The sequence below is a fragment of the Ambystoma mexicanum genome, chromosome 2p (genome assembly GCF_040938575.1).
Source record: "Ambystoma mexicanum isolate Mex_15411 chromosome 2p, UKY_AmexF1_1, whole genome shotgun sequence".
Classification (NCBI taxonomy): Eukaryota; Metazoa; Chordata; class Amphibia; order Caudata; family Ambystomatidae; genus Ambystoma; species Ambystoma mexicanum.
The window spans coordinates 1,454,187,202-1,454,208,088 of record NC_090923.1 but is presented as its reverse complement, the minus strand read 5'-3'; the positions used below and the strand labels follow the sequence as shown (position 1 = coordinate 1,454,208,088).

Genomic DNA, 20,887 nt, shown 5'->3' with positions numbered 1-20,887 from the left:
AGGGGGCTGTATTTACAGCGGGGAAAAGCAAGGGGCACTGCAGGAGGGCGACCAGATCCTAGCTAATCTACTCACCGGTCCCCGAAGCAAGCAGGCCCGAGCTTCTCCTCGATAGATGCAGCTTCTGGCAGGTTCTGAAGAGCAGGGAACGTCTCGTCGTCGTGCAGAGTAAAAAGACGTCCCGATCGAAGAAACAAGCACAGTTTTGTCGCCGCGGCAGGGCAACGGAACGGCCGGGTGTATTCAAGCCAAACGAGCACCGTTCACCTCTAGCTTAGGGTTGCTAAGCAAACGAAGCGTGTGAGCGTGCCCCGGACTCAGAATACCACCCAACCTGTCGGCGATTACAGAGCAGGACTCCTTAGTAAGCTGGTCAGTCAACTGGATGGCCCAGAGACACTTCCGAAGGCTTACGGCAGGAGTTGATGAAGGTGCCGGGAATAGCTGGTCCTGCTATTCCAATAGGTCGAAGCGCCAGTACAGGCCTTCTTGTTCGATCTTAGGTGGAAAGGGCTTCACCGGACGACAGCAATGAGGAGCAGAAGTTCTTCAGGGGGTCACCAGCGATTCCTCGGTCCAGCCTCGTGTTCGCAGGATACTTGGCTCCTGTATCCCTGGGTTCGTAAGAACTCAGGAGATCGACATGGTAGTGGTGTTTCCAGCTCCCTCTTATCCACGGTTCCCTTCGCGCCAAAACGGAGGGGAGCCAATGGGAGATCCGCTCCTCAACACACATACCATACGTGGACCAATCACGGACCACAGTGGTCCCAGGCATTCACACCACTCTAGACTCTCTGGCACCCAGGATGTGTATTGGGACCAGACAGCCCAGCCCACATCCTGGGGGCACTCAAACGACATGTAGAAGCCCGCGAAAGCAACCGTGTTTCGCGGGAAACTACATGCCCAAATAAGGAAGGCCCCGGGTCGCCTGATCCGGGGGAAGGTAAAGGGAGCAAGACGGACAGTGGACGAGACAAAGGAGCCTCGTGGTCCGGCCATTTTGGGTAGCCGGGCCACCCTTTTGTGTTCGCGGCAAAAAGGTGCTCAGAACGGCAAAAGGAGCTCAAAATAAACCAAATGATCGCTGCCACCAGCCCAGTCCCTGAATGACTTGCACCGATCCAAAAACCATCCTACAAGAGTGTCTAGGGTCTGTAGAAGGCTAGAGACCCAAGAGAGCTGTAACTTAGCTTACAGTGCCCTCTTGTGTCGTGTTGCACTAAAATGGCGACACGATAAAAGAAACTACGGGAAACAGTGTTCCCCGGTACTGACTGTCTTAAGGGCATGTCAGTTTCCCCGTAAGAAAGGAGCGAAAGCCCAGAGGAGTACGGCAGAAGGCTGTACTTCTCTGGCAAAGTCAAGAAAACAGGTTGAAAACAATAGCAAAAAGTTTAGGGGTTGCCACATGGAAGGAAAGTTCCCTACAATAACGAAATCTTTCCTAACACTAAGGAGGCGCGAAGGCTGGTATGGCTTGAGGCTCTCTGTGAGGTAGATGGGGGACCTTACGGGCCAGGCATTTGTGGGTCAGGGTCAAGATCTTATGAGAGACACGTTGTTTCATGGGCAGCCAGTGCAATTCTCTTCTTAGTTCAGACACATGGTGTCGTCTAGCGAGACCTAGAACTGCTCTGACTGCCCAATTTTGAGTCACCTGAAGGGCAGAGAAGTGAGATTCATGTGTACCAGCAGGCAGACTGTTAAGTAATCAAGCCGTGAGTTGACCAAGGCTAGATTCTTCTGTGTAAGAAAGGGGTGAATGTGAGCAAATTATTAATGAGGCCACAGGATGCACAAGTCTTGGCCACATGCTGTCTCATGGTCAGTTAAGCATCCAGCGTAACACCCAGGGTTTTCACGCTCTTTGCTACAGGAATTGTAGCGTTGGCGATAGTGAAATGAGCATACTCTGGAACCCGTTTTTTTTAGCATATGGCTTGAGGTGGTGATTAAGATCTCAGTTTTCTTGGAGTTAATGGCCATTGAATTAGCCACCATCCAGGCCTGGATGGTGGAATATATGGAGTAAATGGCCTGTGAGTCCTGGGCGTAAGAGCCAGAGAGTTTCAGGACGACCTGAGTGTCATCTGCTTAGTTGGTATACAGGACACCCAGACCGTCAAGAATCCCCAGCAGTGGCAAGATGTAGATATTGAATAGGGTCGGCGAAAAGCAAGAGCCCTGTGGGACCCCACAAGTGACAGGTGTGGGTGTTGAACAGGCGTCATCTATGGCAACTCTGGCATGGGGGCCCAAAAAGGAGGCAACCCATTGTGTCACGGCCTCCAAGCATCCTCCCAGGGACTGTAACCTAGTCGCCAGGTTACCATGGTCGCCCAGTTCAAAAGCAGCAGAAAGGTCCAGCAGCATGAGAAGGGCTGGGTGGCCTTGGTCGATAATGCAGGTGAGACTAGATTTGAGATCCAGCATGGCGGTTTCAGTGCCATGCCGAGCTCTAAAACCGGATTGCTGGGACCCTAGTATGCTGTTATCCTCTACGAATTTCTGAAATTGAAAGTATGCCACCCGGTCCATGATCTTAAGGAGGAACGGCACATTCATGATAGGATGGTCATTTTTTGCCTTTAGGGGATCAAGGTTATCCTTCTTAAGTAGGGGGGTGATCCAAGCCTCTTTGAGAAGAGAGGGGACATACCGCTCAGAGAAGGACAGATTAACCAGTTTAGTCACCCAGGGGCCGAGGATGTCGAGGCTTCTTACCAGGAGCCTTGAGGGGCAGATGTCGCCCTTACATGAAGTGGGCTTCATGCTGGTCATAATTCGAGTAATTTCGAGCACTGAGTTTGTGAAAAGGAGAAGGCTGGTCGGGCATTGCCAGAGGGAGGTGAGCAATATCCTATGGTCTCAGCAAGACCCCTCGGGACACCACACTGATCTCTATGCTTCATGACAGATTGCATTTGTGACGTTACTTTGGCAGTTAGGGAGTCGTGAATTGTTTGACACCAAGAGGAGTCTTTGCATTTTGGTCCTGATTGTCGTCCTAGGTTTGTTCTTAAATTCCTTGAGATCAACAAATAGTTCCCTTGAACTTGAGTTTGCATGCACGATTCTGTTATTGTAGTGATGGTATTTTGCATGCACGATGGCAACCCTTAGGTTCTTTACTGTAAGCTTGTGGGAAGCTAAAGTTTCCGGAGAGGGCTGTTTCCGCCAAGCTCATTTAGTGGACCTTAAGATGTCTAAGATTTAGAATGTCATCATTAAACCATTTGCAATTGACAGTTTCAGGTTTCATGCATTTAATAATGAAGGGCTAGGGATTCAGTAGTTGAACTAAGTACACTGGTAATGTGATAGGCTAGGTCGGAGGCACTTTAACATGTTATGTTATGTTACTTTGCATTTATATAGTGCCTTATATACCATTGGCATGGTCTTAAGGCGCTGGTAGGTTGAACGCCCTTGGGAACCGAAGTTCAGGTCAGTAGAGAGAGTAGAGAGAGTCAAAGGTGCGTTTGAGCACCGGATATGTGTGCAGCTGATGTGGTATTCATGTAATAGCTGCTTCTTAGCGGTAGGTGTGGCGGTTGAGAGATCAAGAGTATGTGTTCGTTCTGGCAGGATTTATCCAGACCGATTGTGGCTGCGTTAGGCCTGAGGAGAACGCCTGGCTGGGGTGTGTAACCAGCAGTGTTTAGATAGAGTGATGGGGAGTATGAGGCAGATGTTGGTATGAGAACAGTTATACCGAATGGTGTCATAGTATCTCTGTTTTCTAGTTGAATGGTGGTGTGAAGAAGAGAGTAAGCGTGGTGATGGGTTATATGCTCTTCAAACGTTCCATGCATTACAAATAATTTCATGTAAGTCGCACAATTTTATGCACTCCAGTCCGCTCCATGCACTCCAGTCCGCTCCATGCACTCCAGCCCGCTCTATGCACTCCAGTCTGCTCCAAGCACTCCAATCCGCTCCACGCATTGTAGTCCGTTCCACGTACTCCAGTCCGCTCCATGCACTCCAGTCCGTTCCATGTACTGCGATCCGGTCAGTGTATTTCTAAGTTGTTTTATCCACATATTTCCCTTTCCATCCACATATTTCACCCGTTTCATCCACATACGTCACTCGTTCCATCAACCTACGTCACCCGTTCCATCCACATACATTATCCATTCCATCAACATACATCACCCGTTCCATCCACATACGTCACTCGTTCTATCTACATATGTTACCCATTCCATCCATAAACTTCACTTGTTCCATCTGTTGTAGGCACACAGCGGCTCTACGTAGTCATCTGCTCAACGCGCTCATCCGCTCTATGCACTAATCAGCTCTACGCAATCATCCGTTCTCCGCATTTATCCGCTCTATGCAGTCATCCGCTTTACGCAGTCATCTGTTCTACGCAGTCATCCGCTCTACGCAGTCATCCGTTCTACACACTCGTCTGCTCATTGCACACTTCCGCTCATGGCACTCGTCTGCTTTATGCCACATATTTCACCCGTTTCATCCACATACGTCACCCGTTCCATCCACATACATTATCTATTCCGTCAACATACGTCACCCGTTCCATCGACATACATCACTCGTTCTATCTACATATGTCACCCATTCCATCCATAAACTTCACTTGTTTCATTCGCTCTAGCTACACAGCGGCTCTACGTAGTCACCCGCTCAACGTGCTCATCCGCTCTACGCACTCATCTGCTTTAAGCACTCATCCGCTCTAGGTACTCATCTGCTCCGCATGCTCTACGCCCTCATCTGCTCTAGGCACTCATCCACTCTCCGCACTCATCCACCCTACGCAGTCATCCACTTTACGCAATCATCCGTTCTACGCAGTCATCCGCTCTACGCATTCATCCGTTCTACGCACTCGTCTGCACATTGCACATGTCCGCTCACAGCACTCGTCCACTTTACGCTCTCTCGTGCTCTACGCATTCACCCGCTCTGCGCACTCACCCGCTCTGCCCATTCACCGGCTTTGCGCACTCGCCCACTTTGCACACTCACCCACTCTGCGCACTCACGCGCTCTGCGCACTCATCCTCTCTATGCACTCACCTGCTCGCATGCACCCCTCCACTCTCATGCACCTCTCTGCTTTCACGCACTCATTCGTTCTTATGCACTCGTCCGTTCTACGTATTCATTCACTGTACACACTCCATCGTTCTTACACACTCCTCCGTTCTACACACTCTTCCGTTTTGTGCATTCTTCCGCCTTGCACACTCTTCTGCTCTGCACTCTTCCGCTCTGCACATTCTTCCGCTCTGCACACTCTTCCGCTCTTCACACCTATCACGCTCTGCGCACCTGTCACGTTCTGCGCATTCATCCATTCTGCACACCTATCCGTTCCCGACACTCATCCGTTCCCGACACTCATTCGCTCTATGCACTCGTTCTTTTCACACACTCATCTGCTATAAGCACTCATCTGCTCTACAAAATCATTCGCTCATACGCACTCATCCTCTCCATACACTCATCCGCTCAAAACACTTATCTGCTCTATACATTCATCTGCTCTATACATTCATCTGATCTATACATTCATCTGCTCTATACATTCATCTGCTCTGTACATTCATCTGCTCTGTACATTCATCTGCTCTGTACATCCATCTGCTCTGTACATTCATCTGCTCTTATACATTCATCTGCTCTATACATTCATCTGCTCTATACATTCATCTGCTCTGTACATTCATCTGCTCTATACACTCATCCGCTCATACACTCATCCGCTCAATACACTCATCCGCTCAATACACTCATCCACTCAATATACTCATCCGCTCATACATTCATCCGCTCAATACACTCATCCGCTCAAAACACTCATCCTCTCAAAACACTCATCCGCTCAATACATTCATCCGCACTGCACATTCATCTGTTCTGTGTAATCCTGCGTTCTACATACTTCTCCACATTCATGCTCTCATCTGCCTTATACATTTGTCCGCTCTACACACTCATCCGCTCTACACTCGTCTCCTCTGCACATTCACCTGCTCTACGCACTCCTGCGTTCTATACACTCCTATGCACTTACGCACTCATCCACTGTACGATATGATATGATATGGCATTTGTAACGCGCCTATACACAGGTGTTTCAAGGCGCGACGAGGCAGGGAGGGGAGGAAACAAGGGGAGACAGACAACGATCCTACTAGGCCAGGTGTCATTCAGATCGCGCAAGTGCAGGGGTGGGGGAGGGGGAAAAGTGCAAGGGGAAGGGGAGGGGGGGAAGTGCAGTACAAGGTAAGTGGCGTAAAGTAAAAAAAATAAATAGGGCCAGCTGGTGGCAAGTGCAAGGTAAGTGCAGAACAAGTGCTGGAAAGGGGGGGGGGGGCTGTAGGGATACAGAGACAGTCCCGCAGTGCAGAGGGGAATCCAGGGCATCAGTGCAAGTGGAGAGTGGCTGGGCCCAGGACCGAGGCCGTTAAGAGTCCAGTTGCAGAATCAGTGCAGTTTCAGTGAAGAATATTAGCTGTTCAGCAGGGGAGAGGGAGAGAGAAAGCAGAAGCAAAGAGGAAGGTTTTGAGGTGCTTCCGGAACCGGAGATGGTTCTCCTCAAGTTTCAGGGAGGCAGGAAGGCTGTTCCAGAGGGAGGCCCCTGCCGTGGAGAGAGATCTACCCCCAGCTCGTTGCTTCGAGAAGCACTCGTCCGCTCTACAGATTCATCCGTTCTACACCGGATCCGCTCAATACACCCATCCGCACAACATACTCATTCGTTCTATATACTCATCTGGTCAGCATACTCATTTGCTCAACGCTATCATCCGCTCAGCACACTCATATCTTCACTGCACTTCATTTATTTAGATGATTTTGTCCGCTCTATTCACCTCATTCATTCCTCGTGCATTATCGATTTCAGGCCATGTCACTCGTCATACTCACTGGATCCGTTCCGTGCTCTCTATCAGTTTCAACACCACACTCGTCTCATGTACTTGAATCGTCTATTCTGTGTTTTCCATTTATGCCATGCACTCATACAGTCAGTGTCATCTGACTGTGTATTCATTATTCTCTTGTATTCATCTTTCCGTCCGCTACTCTTTATACCTTTCGCCCATTTTATTCATTGCACTCATTGCAGTCTCTTGTATTCATCTTTCCATTCTCTTCTCTTTATTCATTTCGTCCATTTGGTTCATTTAGTTCATTGCATTCATTACATCTATTTCATTAATTTAAACCTCATTACTGATTTCGTACAATTTTTTTAGTTTTTTTTTATCCACTTCACTGCTTCGAACTACTTCACTCGTTCTATTCTGTTTGTCCTTTCAGTTTACGTTAGCGGTTCTTAGTTGTCGCTTTCTCGCATGGATCTTGATGTTGTATTGTTATTTGTCTTATTGTTATTCAAGATCTAGTAGTTAGTTGGGTTGGTGTCATTGATATGCTGTTATTCAGTTTGGGTTAGTTTGAGTATGGGTTTGTTTTAGGGGAAGAGCCATGTTTTCAGTAGTTTGCGGAAAGACATTAGATCTTCAGATAGGCGGATGTGGGGAGGGAGTGCGTTCCACAGCGTGGGGGCCAAGGCTGAGAATGATGATCCGCCTAGCCTGGCCTAGTTTGTTTTAGGTATGACTAGGAGGCCGGCTGAGCTTGATCTTAGAGTACGTGGAGGGTGATAGGGTTTTAGCTTGTCTTGAAGATATTGTGGTCCGGTTTTATGCACTGCTCGATGAGAAATGCACAAGGTTTTGAAAGTCACCCTTCGGGTCACTGGAAGCCAGTGTAGAGTTTTAAGGGCTGGGGAGATGTGGTCTCTCGGGCCGAGCGCTAGTAGCAGTTTCGCTGCAGCGTTTTGTGCTCTTTGAAGTTTATTCAGCTGGTAGGCGTGGACTCCGAGGTAGAGGGGGTTAGCGTAGTCCTGCCTTGATATAACAATTGATTGGACCGCGGAGAGTCTGTTGGGAAAGGAGAGATGTGGAAAGATGTGCCTAAGAGTTTTAAGGTGGAAGTGGCAGGACTTTGAGACGTTGTTGACTTGATGCAAGAGTGTTAGGTCGGAGTCAAGGATGCATCCAAGGTTTTTTACTGAGTTAGCGGGAGTCGGTGAGTTGCCCATGGCATCTGGCCAGGGTAGTGGGTGTAGAAGAAGTTCGGAGTTGCCACATACCATTATTCCGGTTTTGGAGGGGTTTAGCAAGAGGTGGCTTTGGGGCATCCAGAGCTCTATGTTGAGGAGGCAGGAGGTGAGGTCAGGTCGGCGGTTGGGTTTTGAGTTCAGGAGTTTTAGAATCAGTTGAGTGTCATCCGCGTAGTTGTAACACAGGATGTTGTGAGAACGAATTATTGGTGGGAGGGTGATCAAGTAGAGATTGAACAGGAGGGCAGATAGGCATGCTCCTTGTGGAACTCCCATGTCAACTGGTCGGGGTTGGGAGGAATAGTTGGAGAGTATCGTTATTTGGTACCTATCTCTGAGGAATGATGCTATCCATTTGAGAGCAGTTCCACAAATTCCTAGGGAGTGGAGGCGGTCAAGGAGGATTGAGTGCTTGATTGTGTCGAAGGCGCCGAATAGGTCGAGAAGGATTAATGCAGCGTATCCCGCGGAGTCTGCCATGATTTTAAGGTCATCCCAGATTGAGGTTAGGGTGGTTTCAGTTCCGTGCCGGGCTCTGAAACCTGATTGTGCGGGGTCAAGGAGATTTTTGGTTTTGATAAAGGCATTTAGTTGGGTGTAGGCGGTACGGTCAATGAGTTTGGCAAGGAACCTGGTGTTTGAGATGGGGCGGTAGTTTTTGGGCTCGAGAGGGTCGAGGGAAGGTTTTTTTATTAGAGGCTTGACATGAACCGTTTTGAATGCATCAGGAAAAATACCCAAGGAAAGGGAGTCATTTATGATGGATCTTGCATATTCTCCTGCGCAGGTAGAAGCAAATATTTCTTTGAGGGTTGTGGCCGGGCAAGGGTCTAGCGGAGAGCCAGATGGTTTGCGGGCAGAGAGAACTATGAGAAATTGGTCGGGCGATATTGGACTAAAGGAGTCGAACGTTGGTTGTGCAGTGGTCACAGGAGGTGGGTTGGCCGGTATGGGGGGAGGGTTGCCTGGTGGATGTAAGAGAGCCAGTTTGGTGGTTAGTGCATTTGTTCTTTCGAGAGCTGTGGCGTAAAAGTGGAGAGAGAGTGAGTCGCACAGTGATTGTGAGGGGGTCGGGACGGTGGTAGTGCATGCTGGTTTGGTGAATTCGTTGATGATTTTGTGAAGTTCTTTGCTGGGGTTTTTGCAGTTTAGGATTCTGGAGTTGTAGTGGGTTTTTTTTGCTTTCTGGATTTCGGCCTTGTACTGATGAAGGTGGCGGGCCAAGGTGGCTCTATTCTCTTGGGTTTTGTCTTTCTGCAATTTGCGTTCTAGGTATTTATGTAGTTGTCTTCAAATCAGGTGTGAACCATCTAGGGAAGAGAAGAAACAAGAATTGTTTCACCGTGTGAATGCGCTGCCAGCTAACACAAGAGAGAAAGTCCTTAAATAATAAAGTTCGGAGTCGCCAGTGCTCCAAGTCCTCAAAAGTATTGCTCAAAAAAGTCACGAAAATATATTTCAAAGTTTAATTGAGTCCATTCAAAAGTCAGAGTTGTATGCCAACACGTGTTTCAACCTCCACAGGTCTTCTTCAAGGCAAAGCTCTGCTTCAAATAAGTGGTAACAGAAATTAAAGACCCAACATATGAACAAAAAAGATAGATTACAGAGCAACATATACAGATTGACAAGAAGAATGAATAAGTTAGAGGCAAAAAATATAAATGAATGCAACACATAAAGTGTACATTACTAAAACAATTTGTCGTGTAATGTAAACAGGAACATGTCATCAGCAGCACATGAAAGGAAAAGGATAAAAAAGGACAATTTATGTCCAATGAACATTGTACAACCGATGATATTACATGAGTTAAGTATCTCATTCAAGGCATCAATGGCGTCTGATTCCAACCTTAGCACATAAATGTATATGCACATGAAACACCAGTAGTGGCCCAGTGTCTCCAAACGTTATCCCTGCCACCGCCACCGCCATCCAAATGAAACATAAACAAATAGCCTAGTCTCTTTCACCTATTTCAAGTGTTGTTACCTGACTAGATAGTCGAAGATTCCCAAGTCCTGAGTTAAGGACATTACAATGCACACTGTGTGAAAAGTGAATAATGACCCTGGCTAATCCCGTGCACTAAATTCACGTGTCATTCACCTATGAAATACCATGCAGTGTCATAATTATGTTGAAGAGTTCCATTACCAGTGATGAATTCTCTGTAAGAAACGTCAGTTTCTGAATGCATTGAGGTATGATGACAATAAAGGTTCTGACGTCCTGGATAACAAACATTAAGGTGTGGGTCAGTGTAGGGACTTAAGCAGCCAGAATATTAGTGCCCCGAGTGTATGAAAAAAGTTTATACATACCTAAAACTATAGCTTAGCAGTTGAAATGTCGATTGGCAATAAGGAAATTGTCATATGTGTCCGATTGAGTCAAGCACGTCCAGCCTCAAAATGGTAAAACCTGCTGAAGCGTAAAGCCGTGTGATTAGAGACCCACACGATTACAGAGTAATAGCAAAAATATCACGTGCGACGTGTAAAATTAAGTGTTCGCTTACCTATATATGCTGCCGTCTGCCCTAAACAATTCCAAACACGAATGAAAGCTAAAACGGCATTTGTTTCCGTGTTGACTAAATAGATAAAGGAACCTTGTGAGCACGTGATGCATCACGGGTCCGTCCCCCGATGCGGTTATGTGATCCGCGGGATGTAAATACTATTGCTAAGCGCTGAATGTAGTGCAGGTGAGATATAATGCATGCACAGAAAAGTAGCAGCAAATGTGGGTCTCTAATCACACGGCTTTACGCTTCAGCGGGTTTTGCCATTTTGAGGCTGGACGTGCTTGACTCAATCGGACACATTGTAATGTCCTTAACGCAGGACTTGGGAATCTTCGACTATCTAGTCGGGTAACAACACTTGAAATAGGTGAAAGAGACTAGGCTATTTGTTTATGTTTCATTTGGATGGCGGTGGCGGTGGCAGGGATAACGTTTGGAGACACTGGGCCACTACTGGTGTTTCATGTGCATATACATTTATGTGCTCAGGTTGGAATCAGATGCCATTGATGCCTTGAATGAGATACTTAACTCATGTAATATTATCGATTGTACAATGTTCATTGGACATAAGTTGTCCTTTTTTTATCCTTTTCCTTTCATGTGCTGCTGATGACATGTTCCTGTTTACATTACATGACAAATTGTTTTGGTAATGTATACTTTATGTGTTGCATTCATTTATATTTTTTGCCTCTAACTTATTCATTCTTCTTGTCAATCTGTACATGTTGCTCTGTAATCTATCCTTTTTGTTCATATGTTGGGTTTTTAATTTTTGTTACCACTTATTCGAAGCAGAGCTTTGCCTTGAAGAAGACCTGTGGAGGACGAAACACGTGTTGGCATACAACTCTGACTTTTGAATGGACTCAATTAAACTTTGAAATACATTTTCGTCACTTTTTTGAGCAATAGTTTTGAGGACTTGGAGCACTGGCGACTCTGAACTTTATTATTTAAGGACTTTCTCTCTTGTGTTAGCTGGCAGCGCATTCACACGGTGAAACAATTCTTGTTTCTTTTCAATGTTGAGTGGGATTAGGTGCCCACTTGTTTCATCTGAGTGCAGCAGCTAGCCGTTTTGGATTACAAAGTGGTTTTTATGAGATTTATTGGCTCAAGCGCTTCCACTTCCTGGCACACCTCAGCCAAACTGTTTATTTCATATACGGAAGAGGCCTTGGCGGGCTGATGGTTTGCAGGAGGGTGTGAGCAGCAGTAGTGAGGTATTGAGCCATGAGTCAAAGGCGTCGGTGGTTAGTTTATTGAGTTGGCAGATAGGTGGAGGAGTCTAGAGGAGTGCATCGGCTAGGTCAGGAACGATTATTAGTTTTTTCCAGCATTTGCGTAGATTCAGAGGTTCAGGTTTGGGTATGGGAAGCGGGTCGGGTGAGCGAATGGTGAAAGAAACAATGAAGTGATCGGACCAGATGATAGGAGTGGGGGGTTTTAGATGTATCAGGTTGTGGGAGCTAAAGATGGCATCAAGAGTGTGTCCTTTATAGTGAGTCGGGCCCTTTATGTGGGGTTGGAGGTTAATCGCGTCTAGACCGTCACCCAGAGAGTGAGTCATAGGGTTGGTGGGGATGTCGAGCCATATGTTGAAGTCTCCAAGAAGGGTGAGGTTGGGATGGTTTAGTTGAAGGGTGGCAATAGAGTTGCAGAAGTTGTTTGAGAATTGTCTATCGTAGCCAGGGGGTCTGTAGATTATTAGGAAACTGTGTGAGAACGACGAGGAGAGGGATAGTTTAAGGAGGAGTGATTCGCAGGAAGGAATGGAGGGTTGATTGTCGATGATTGAGGCGTGGAAGTGAGACTTGAAGACAAATGCTATTCCCCCTCCTCTAGACGGTCGGTTCAGTGGGATGAGGGAGTAGTCAGGGGGGAAGGCTTCATTGGCGATTGGGGCGAAGACATCAGAGAGCCAAGTTTCAGTGATGAAAACCAGGTCTGGTTTGTCAGAGGCGAGGAGTTCGAAGATGCTGTGTCTGTTTTTTGCTACGGATCGGGCATTGAATAGGATGCAAGTCACTTTGGTAGGTGAGGTTGGTGTTGGAGCTGCAGCGGAGGGGGGTTGGGGGGAGAGGGTGGAGACTGGAGAGGGGTGGGGTGGGTAATGATTGGTGGGAAAAGTGGACGGGCAGAAAGGTTGGTGGGTTTCGGGTGGGAGTGGGTGGATGCGCGTGTTAGGGTGATTGGGTTTGGCATGGGGGATTTGAAGGTGGGGTGTGGGCGGTTAGGAGTTTCAGTTGCGGTCGGTGAGAAAACGAGGGAGAGGGGTTTCATGAAGGGTGAAGCAAGAGGGGATGGTGGTGATTGGGGGAATGAGGTGGTGGGTCGGGACAGGGGAGGTGATGAGTGCTGAGAGATTGAGGGGGACCAGGTATGTTTCCTTTTTAGTGTCTTTGTTGCGATTGGTGTGTGCGAGAGGGTAGGGGGGTCGGCGGGGGAGAGGGATGAGGCTTCTGTTCTTGCTAGGGCTAGGCGTGCGGTTTTCAGGGAGGGGAAGGGATGTGGTCGGGGGGATGATGGTGGGGGTTAGTGGGAAAAGTGGGGGTTGCATGATTGCAGGGAAGGGAGTGAGGGGAGCGGGCATGATCAATGTAGGTTGGTCGGTGGTGGGGATCGGGGGAGCAGTGGTCTTAGGGTGGTTGGCTCGCCATCGTGCCCCTCTGGCTTGGTGTTTGGAAAGGGGATTGTTAGGGGATGTGAAGGAGGGTGGGATGATTTGGGAAGGGGGGGACGGGTGGCAAGGCTGACCGGAGAGTGGAGTCGGTCCACGGTTTCTAGCCGACCTTGGCGGATTGGGTCGGTTCATGGTTAGCACGTGCTATTAGGTTTGGTTTCAGGTGCAACTTACATTTTATGTTGAACTTTATAAATTCGGCTATATCACTGGGTGAGATTAGTCTTGGTTTCTGGGTTCCAGAGAGCAGGGTGATATTATTCACCTATTCTAGGTTTTAGTGTACTAATTGTAACTAGGATGCAGGTATTAGGCTGTTTTGAAGTGTATTAATACCTTAGGATATGGTGTTAAGGGGGCTATATCACTGGGTGAGATTAGTCTTGGTTTCTGGGTTCCAGAGAGCAGGGTGATATTATTCACTTATTCTAGGTTTTAGTGTACTAATTGTAACTAGGATGCAGATATTAGGCCGATTGGGCTTAGGATATGGTGTTAAGGGGGCCTATTTAGTTGCAACTACAGCACAGTTACGCTGTTGGGTAGGCTTTCTTCTAGCGAGCTGGAATACAGGTAAGCTATTAGGGAGAGATTGAATGTAGCGAAGGAATGCTTTTAGGAGGACTTTTAAGTGCTGTTTAGGAGGACTTTCTAATTGTAGTTCTAAATTCAATCGGGGCACGCTATTAGGCACACTTCAAGATTCAAGTAAGGGGCACTATTAGTCCTACTTTATTGGGATGCTTCTATATTCAACTAATAACTCAACGCTAATGGGCCTACTTTTGCACAGAGAGGTATATTGTGTGCACAGAGAGGATAACAGAGCATCCCAGCTTGAGACCGGGGGCATGGGATAATTTACCTGCTGTGAGATTTATCAGATTTCTGTTTTTATTAAGTAGTCTTGGGGTAGCATCCACCCTGGGAGGGGAGACAGGATAGGTAATGAGGAAGGTCAGAAGAACGTGATCAGACCAGGGGCAGGGGGGAAATAGAAGGCTCCGAAATCAAGACCTTATGCAACAAAACCCAATCCAGTGTATGACCTCCTGTGTACGTCGGTCCGGTGACAGAGGAGGTTCAACAGTTGTCCCTCAAACAGAGGCAAGGATCTAGGGGGTCGATACACGATCACAATGGTGAGTGAAGCATTGTCATTCATTCGTAACTTTGCCACTACAGTTTCACAATCATCAATTGGGATGTGGGGCAAAGGGTGACAGTGATACTGAGATTTAAATACTAACGCAGCCCCCCCCCTTTGTGCTTTCCCAGTCAGCCCAGAGAATCTCATAATCCGGTGGAATTGCCAAGGTAGCTTCTGATGGAGTGGAGTTACTGAGCCAGGACTTGGTAATAGCGAGGAAGGCAAGATTGGAGTAGTCAAAAGGTCTTCAATTTCAATCCTGTGCTGTTTAAGGGAACGTGTATTCAGTAGGGAAAAGGATAAAGAGGAGCCAGGGGCACATCCTTTACGGAGGTGGAGGTGTTGGTATTGAGGACAGGGGGGCACATCCTTTACGGAGGTGGAGGTGTTGGTATTGAGGACAGGGAGTCAATGTTATCGTGAACGACCGGCCCATAACCTATCAGTAACTCAGATCTGGGACACATTACTCTATCAAGCGCTGCTCAGGGGGAAACTGAGAATCGGTGGGGAGTGCAGGTGAAGAACACACACCTAGTTGGTAAAAAGGCACTGCAAGGAGGGGAGGACTGAGCAACGGAAACAAGCCGGACGCACACCAGCAACAACCGGCATCTTCAAATGCGCCAGCGTTAAGGCGCCACCAACGTGTTTTTGGAGTGCATTGCCAGTGCCCTAAGTAAACATGAGACCTGTCTCTCAAATATACACCCTAACTGCCCACCTTCCATACTGCTAGTGTACAAATGAAATCCTGCAGTTTGTCTCAATATATGCCCATGCTGCCCCAAGTTCTGCCCATAGAGCTCTCGGGTCCTCAAACTGTGCCTTTGCCCCAAACACACAAACTTGTGCACAGACACCCACATACTGTGAAGAAATGCAATCTGCTCGGGTGTACAAGTCAGTGCTTTTTCTGATTGTTTTTTCTCAGCAGATGAGCTTAGCCAATCAGGCCTCACTTTCTAATATGCTCCATGCTGGAAAAAGTAAAGTATGCATGTGTTCTCTTTGCTGGACCCTGAGTACTGACATCCCAGCAACTGTAATGTGGTTTGGCAATATGGCAGCCCCAGAGTATTATGTACCTTCCTGAAATGACCTGTTGGTTTGCAAACTATACCAACCGCTATGGGCTGCCCCTAAAAGTGGGCACTGATGATCATAACTGTGTACTCCCGAGGCCTGCTGGGTGGTTTGCTTATGTATATGAAGCTATACCTGGTTTGATATAGCGGCCTATAAGGTAATACATATCTTGCCAAAACCGCCCAGTGTGATTTTATTTTTCATCTGGTTTCCTGTGACTCCGACACTAGTCAGAGCTTTTGTGTATTGCCGTATAAAGTTAGGGTTTACACACAACAGTGTGCTGGTCCCTGTCCTGAATGCTCCCTTTGTTCTCTGCCTGGGAAGGCTTGACACCACCCCAGCGAAACAGGGCGTTCCCTGAAGGAGTAGGGTGGGAGGCAGTACTTTAGAGGAAGCACTGCCAGCACAATGGAGAAGTCCCACCAGGGGTTTAGGATCAGGCAGACACCAGAGTGGATGGAGTATAAGGGAGATTAGGAGAGAATCCATCCCTAAAGGGTGCATCCTGCCATCTTGGTAGTGCATACATACGCTCCACTCCTTTTATGTGCCCTGTCCAAATTTCCAGCAAACAATTCACTCTGGGAGCAGACATCTGTAAGGAAAAACAAGAACATTGCAGCCACTTGCACCTTTCCCTCATCTTGGTCCACTGTCTACACACTCCCAATTTTTAAAAGAGGCTCACGTGATGATCCACTAAACTATTGCTGTATAGCGATTATGGACGCAGCTAGCAAGATATTTTCATCCTTGCTACTACAGCCCCTGGAAGCGTGGCAAAAGACAACTGGCAGAATTCTGCAATGCCAGACTGGTTTTCGTAAACCCCACTATACCTCCTTGAATGGTTTCATTTTGAAGCCACCCTCTGCCAGGTTTGGCAGAAGAAACATTAATTAGTTTATTTGTTCAAAATAGACCTCTCAGCCACCTTTGACATGGTAGATCTGTGTCTATTGTGGGAAGAATTGCAGCAATGGTGAATCCCATATGGCTTACTTGGCTAATTATTGGTTTACATACCGATTCCAATATAAAGATATTACTTGATCAAAAAGGATCATTGTCCCGCAGCATCTCATCAACTAGAGGCATCAGGCAGAGTTGTGCAATAGCACTGTGCCCATTTCATCTTTACTTGAGTGACTGCGGGCACTATTTAAACTTAGCAGCATTGGCTACTCCTAGGATCCATAATTTAAAACGTATTTGGCTTGCCTATGCCGACGATTTTTAAATGTGTTATCTTACCCCAATTGGTCTACAGCACCTCTTGGCTGCATTTGTTTGTTTGCTGCGGCCCATAAACTTAAGATCAATCCCCCCAAAAAAATATTGCACTGCCCCAATAAGAAAAAAAATGAAATCCTTCACTTGGCGTATTGATCAGAACTCTCTGGAAAAAGTCAAAAGCTTTGTATATTTGGGATTTCCCATCTTTGTCAAACGGTGTGTTGGGGATTGGTTGTCGGCCTGTGGGGTGGCGCTTTGCAATCAACTGCTAAGCTTTGACTCTCGCTATGGCAAATTTTCTATTCTACCATGTGTGAAATTTTATGAAGGGAAAATAGTTCCAAAAATATTGTACGGCATAGAGCTTTTACCATTGGGGGCCCTGGACGTACTGTCATTTATTGAGGGGAGGTTGTGGAAGAAGGTATTGTAGGTATCGCCTAGCACACCCCTTTCTGCAATTCGATACAAATTGGGCCTTTATTCTCAAAAGTGGAGCCCACTGGAAATACTTATCTTTTTACTATAAAATGCTACATCCAATAATCACACTCTCTCTTTATATGGAACTCAACACCATTTTCAAAGAGCAAGGCGATTCATTTGTGTGTGAATTCAGACTTTTTTAAGCAACTACTTGGTGATCTGTGGTTTCTACCCAGTGATCTTGTAGATAATCCAATGAAGGTTAACAAATCCTTAATAGACAAGATTGTGCTCTCACGATTAACACCTTTCACTCCTATGAATCGATGAAACAATTGAGACTCAACTTCTTATCAGCTGGAGTCCTTGCTCTATATGCCACTATTTACCCGCATTGGACCATTAGACGTCTGTTTGTTCCGTTTAGATGGATTCATACCAGGGAGGGGCTCCTCCATTATAATACCTTATCAAATTAATGTGGCCTCTGTCGCTCTTGCAATTCGCTTACTTCAATTGAGATTCTGGAGCATTTACTAATCTATTGTCCTCATCTTCGAAGTATGAGAGAGATATATTTCAGGTGATTTTCAAGAACCTTGGCCCTGATGTCAAATGATTCATTTTGGCACTTTTGGTTAGAAGGATGAACCACTTCATTGGTTGTGGTGGTTATGGGATTTTCAACATTGTTGAAATTGAAGTGAGATGTCATTGTCAATAGCTTTTTTTATTCATCATTTTTTTCTTCCCTCACAATATTGTGGCTTTGCTAGGAGTGTTTTATCGATGTTGTTTTATTATGGAAAATTAATGAATTCCTGTTTAAAGATTCTTATCTTGCCTGTTGATATGTTAATATGAAATTGAAATGTATTTGTTCGATTTGTTAAACGTTATTGTATGGTGCCATGAAAAGTTCCTGTAGCCCTATTTAGACAGACTCTGCAGGTGTCTTTCTGCCAAAAGGTGGTGCACTGTGACAATTCAGACTCACTTTTCAGCAGGAAAATGAACAGCAGATAATTACGTTTATTTTATTAATGACTGAAAGAAACAGCCCTGTACTTTCAGCGACAAAGCAGTGGACTCTGAAAATACATTGTATGTCAAGGAATCAAGGCTGATGCTAGACAATGCAATATGTGGGTCCATTTCAGCCAAGGACAAATAGTGGGGCCCTCGGCAAAATTCATAAAACTCATCCCCTGAAAGCCTGGCTGGCATCCCAACTGTTTAGAACTGCAATAAAATGTGTCCTGCTAAGAGGTGTTGAAAACAGACTTTCCCTAGACCAACTGTCTTGGGGAAGTTCTGAGCAGGCCAAATGCTCAGGTTGATGTATGACCTAAGTAGGCGGGAGGTGTGAACACAGGGGCTATAATTAAGGCTGAAATCCGGAGTAAGAAAAATACAGGAAAATAGAAGCTTTTCAGACAAGAGGACAGGATGTTAGAAGTCTGCAGTGGAGGATCTCTATAGAAAATGCACTCCCCATTTACGATCTGCACCCTACATCTCAAACAACAAAGAAACTAATCAAACATGCTGGCCCAAAGAGACAAATGGCCTGGAGGAAGGGAACTTCATATTTGCGCATATGCAGATTCCCTTTGTTTGAATGGACTGTCACAATTATGGCTTTTCCTCAAACTACAAATCACACTGTATACATCTGTTTTATTTTGTGGATAATTTCGAGGCAATTTTGGTGATAACATTCCCTAAGTCTCAATGGAGGAATTTTAAGGGCAAGCTAACAAGTGTTCCTGGCTGCTTTTAACATGTTCCGAATGTGAGAGTTGGCATGCTGGTGGAGAGTAAAATTAGGAATACGGGTAATAAATTACCTGTTCCTAACTGTTATGCTTTTTGTAAAATCAGTAGAAAATTGACAAACGGCCGTGCAACATGGTTCAGACCCATCTTTTGTTTTATTAAATTCCCCCAGATTAGCTGAATTGGAAAATATATATATTATGGCAGTTGCTAGTAAAATTGTAAAGTTTTGCCCTATAACTAGTTTTTGCCAAACATTTCACATGAGAACAAAGGGGAGTGAAAACAGGAATTGCCATATGTCTGCTCCAGATGCCTAAACCTATCCTTAGAGAGGGGCTGGATTCTGGAGGAGAGAGAAGGGTAACTGACCCATCCCATTTGCAAGAACTCTTGCAGGGTACTCCCCAAGATTGTAAACTTTAGGGTGTCATCACCTCTATATTAAGTGGATGGACTATGAGGAAGGGACAGAGCTGCTGGCTGAAATTTACCATCAGAGAAAGCTGCTGAAAATTACCATCTGACAGCTGCCAGGAAACACCAAAAGGAGGCTTTGTAGAGATTGCCTCTGGCTGGAGCTGTCTATTTCAGGGAAGGTCTAAAAGCTGACTGGGTCCTATGGTGGAGAGCTGGAGACCATCCTTGAGAATTCAGTGACCAGATCCCTGCCCTGTCCTTCCAGAGTGTTCTGACATGCCACTGGATTTCCTGACGCAAACGATTTCTATGTATGTAGAATTTAACCCTTTGCAACCAAAAGGTGGGGGGGGAGGTGTCTGCTGGTCTTAAATCCTATCCCTTTATAGTGGGTGGGGGGCGGGAGGGCAATACTGTGTAGATCTTTAGCCTTTTTAACTAAAAAATATGATTTGTATTGGTTGCCCTTGGCAAAACAGCACAGGGGTGATTTTTGTTCAAATTCGAAATTAATAAAGCTCTTTCCCAGTGTGTGCTGAAAACTATACACTGTAATTTAATTGGGTAATCCTGTGTGTTCAGCTTCCCCAACACAGGCCTTTAAGTGGAGAGGGGTCTGAAAAAAAACCGCTAAATCACCATGTTTCTTTTAAACCAGAAGTGCGGGTGAAATCATAATTGCCATATGCATTTGTACCAATCTATAAACCCACCTGATCACCTCTTAAGCATGCATGAAAATTGAAATTGCACAGAATTACAAATGTATTGGCCAGTTTAATTATTTCTTGAAGTGTATTCTGTAAAAAAAAAGTTTGTGATTTATTTGTGTAACAAGAAGTTCATTGTGAGCCACAAAGAAGGTGGTGTGTGTAGGTTATTGTGATTTTTAAAACTTAAATACAAAACTATTTCTTGTACACAGGACTGGTTCATGGCTCATTTAAGGGGTTTTAGATGAATTTGAGATAGGGCTGAATAAAAGAAATGACATCAAACTTTTATTGTGTGATTCCTAGATTGGGGAGGGAAGGAACTCCTGTGTTGAGGGTGGACTCTCAATAAACGGTTACAAATTGGGGGCTCGTGGTCAGAATATGGCTGGCATTTTCGGACTCATGACAAGTGAATTGTGACAGACCATTCATTTTGATGTAAGTGCATTAAGGTGGAGGGAAAATCATCTCTGTCTTGTTAAAGTGCAGCAAGGACTTGACCCCTGAGTTCCAGAGTGGTGTATAGGTGAAAAATTAAGATTGAGAAAAAAGTGATTTTGATTTGGCATTGTGAGTGGAAATTAAGCAGGAAAAGGGTGAGATTTTGCCCCTGCAGAGAGAAAGTTTACAAAGTTGTAGAACACCTTTGAAAATGAGCACCATTGAAGTTAGAGATGCCAGGAAGCACCTCCTATCCAAATTATTTCTTAGAGGGAGAATGGA

At 45.9% G+C, this 20,887-nt stretch overlaps 1 long non-coding RNA gene across 1 annotated transcript in view; it reads right to left on the bottom strand.

The window, feature by feature from the left end:
* LOC138567613 (uncharacterized) overlaps positions 1-10,549 on the bottom strand; it is a 269,217-nt gene extending 258,668 nt beyond the window's left edge. The window contains exon 1 of the long non-coding RNA XR_011302257.1: positions 10,451-10,549. This is a non-coding gene — a long non-coding RNA (uncharacterized lncRNA). The remainder of the gene's footprint in view (positions 1-10,450) is intronic.
* Between the last annotated feature and the right edge of the window lie 10,338 nt (positions 10,550-20,887).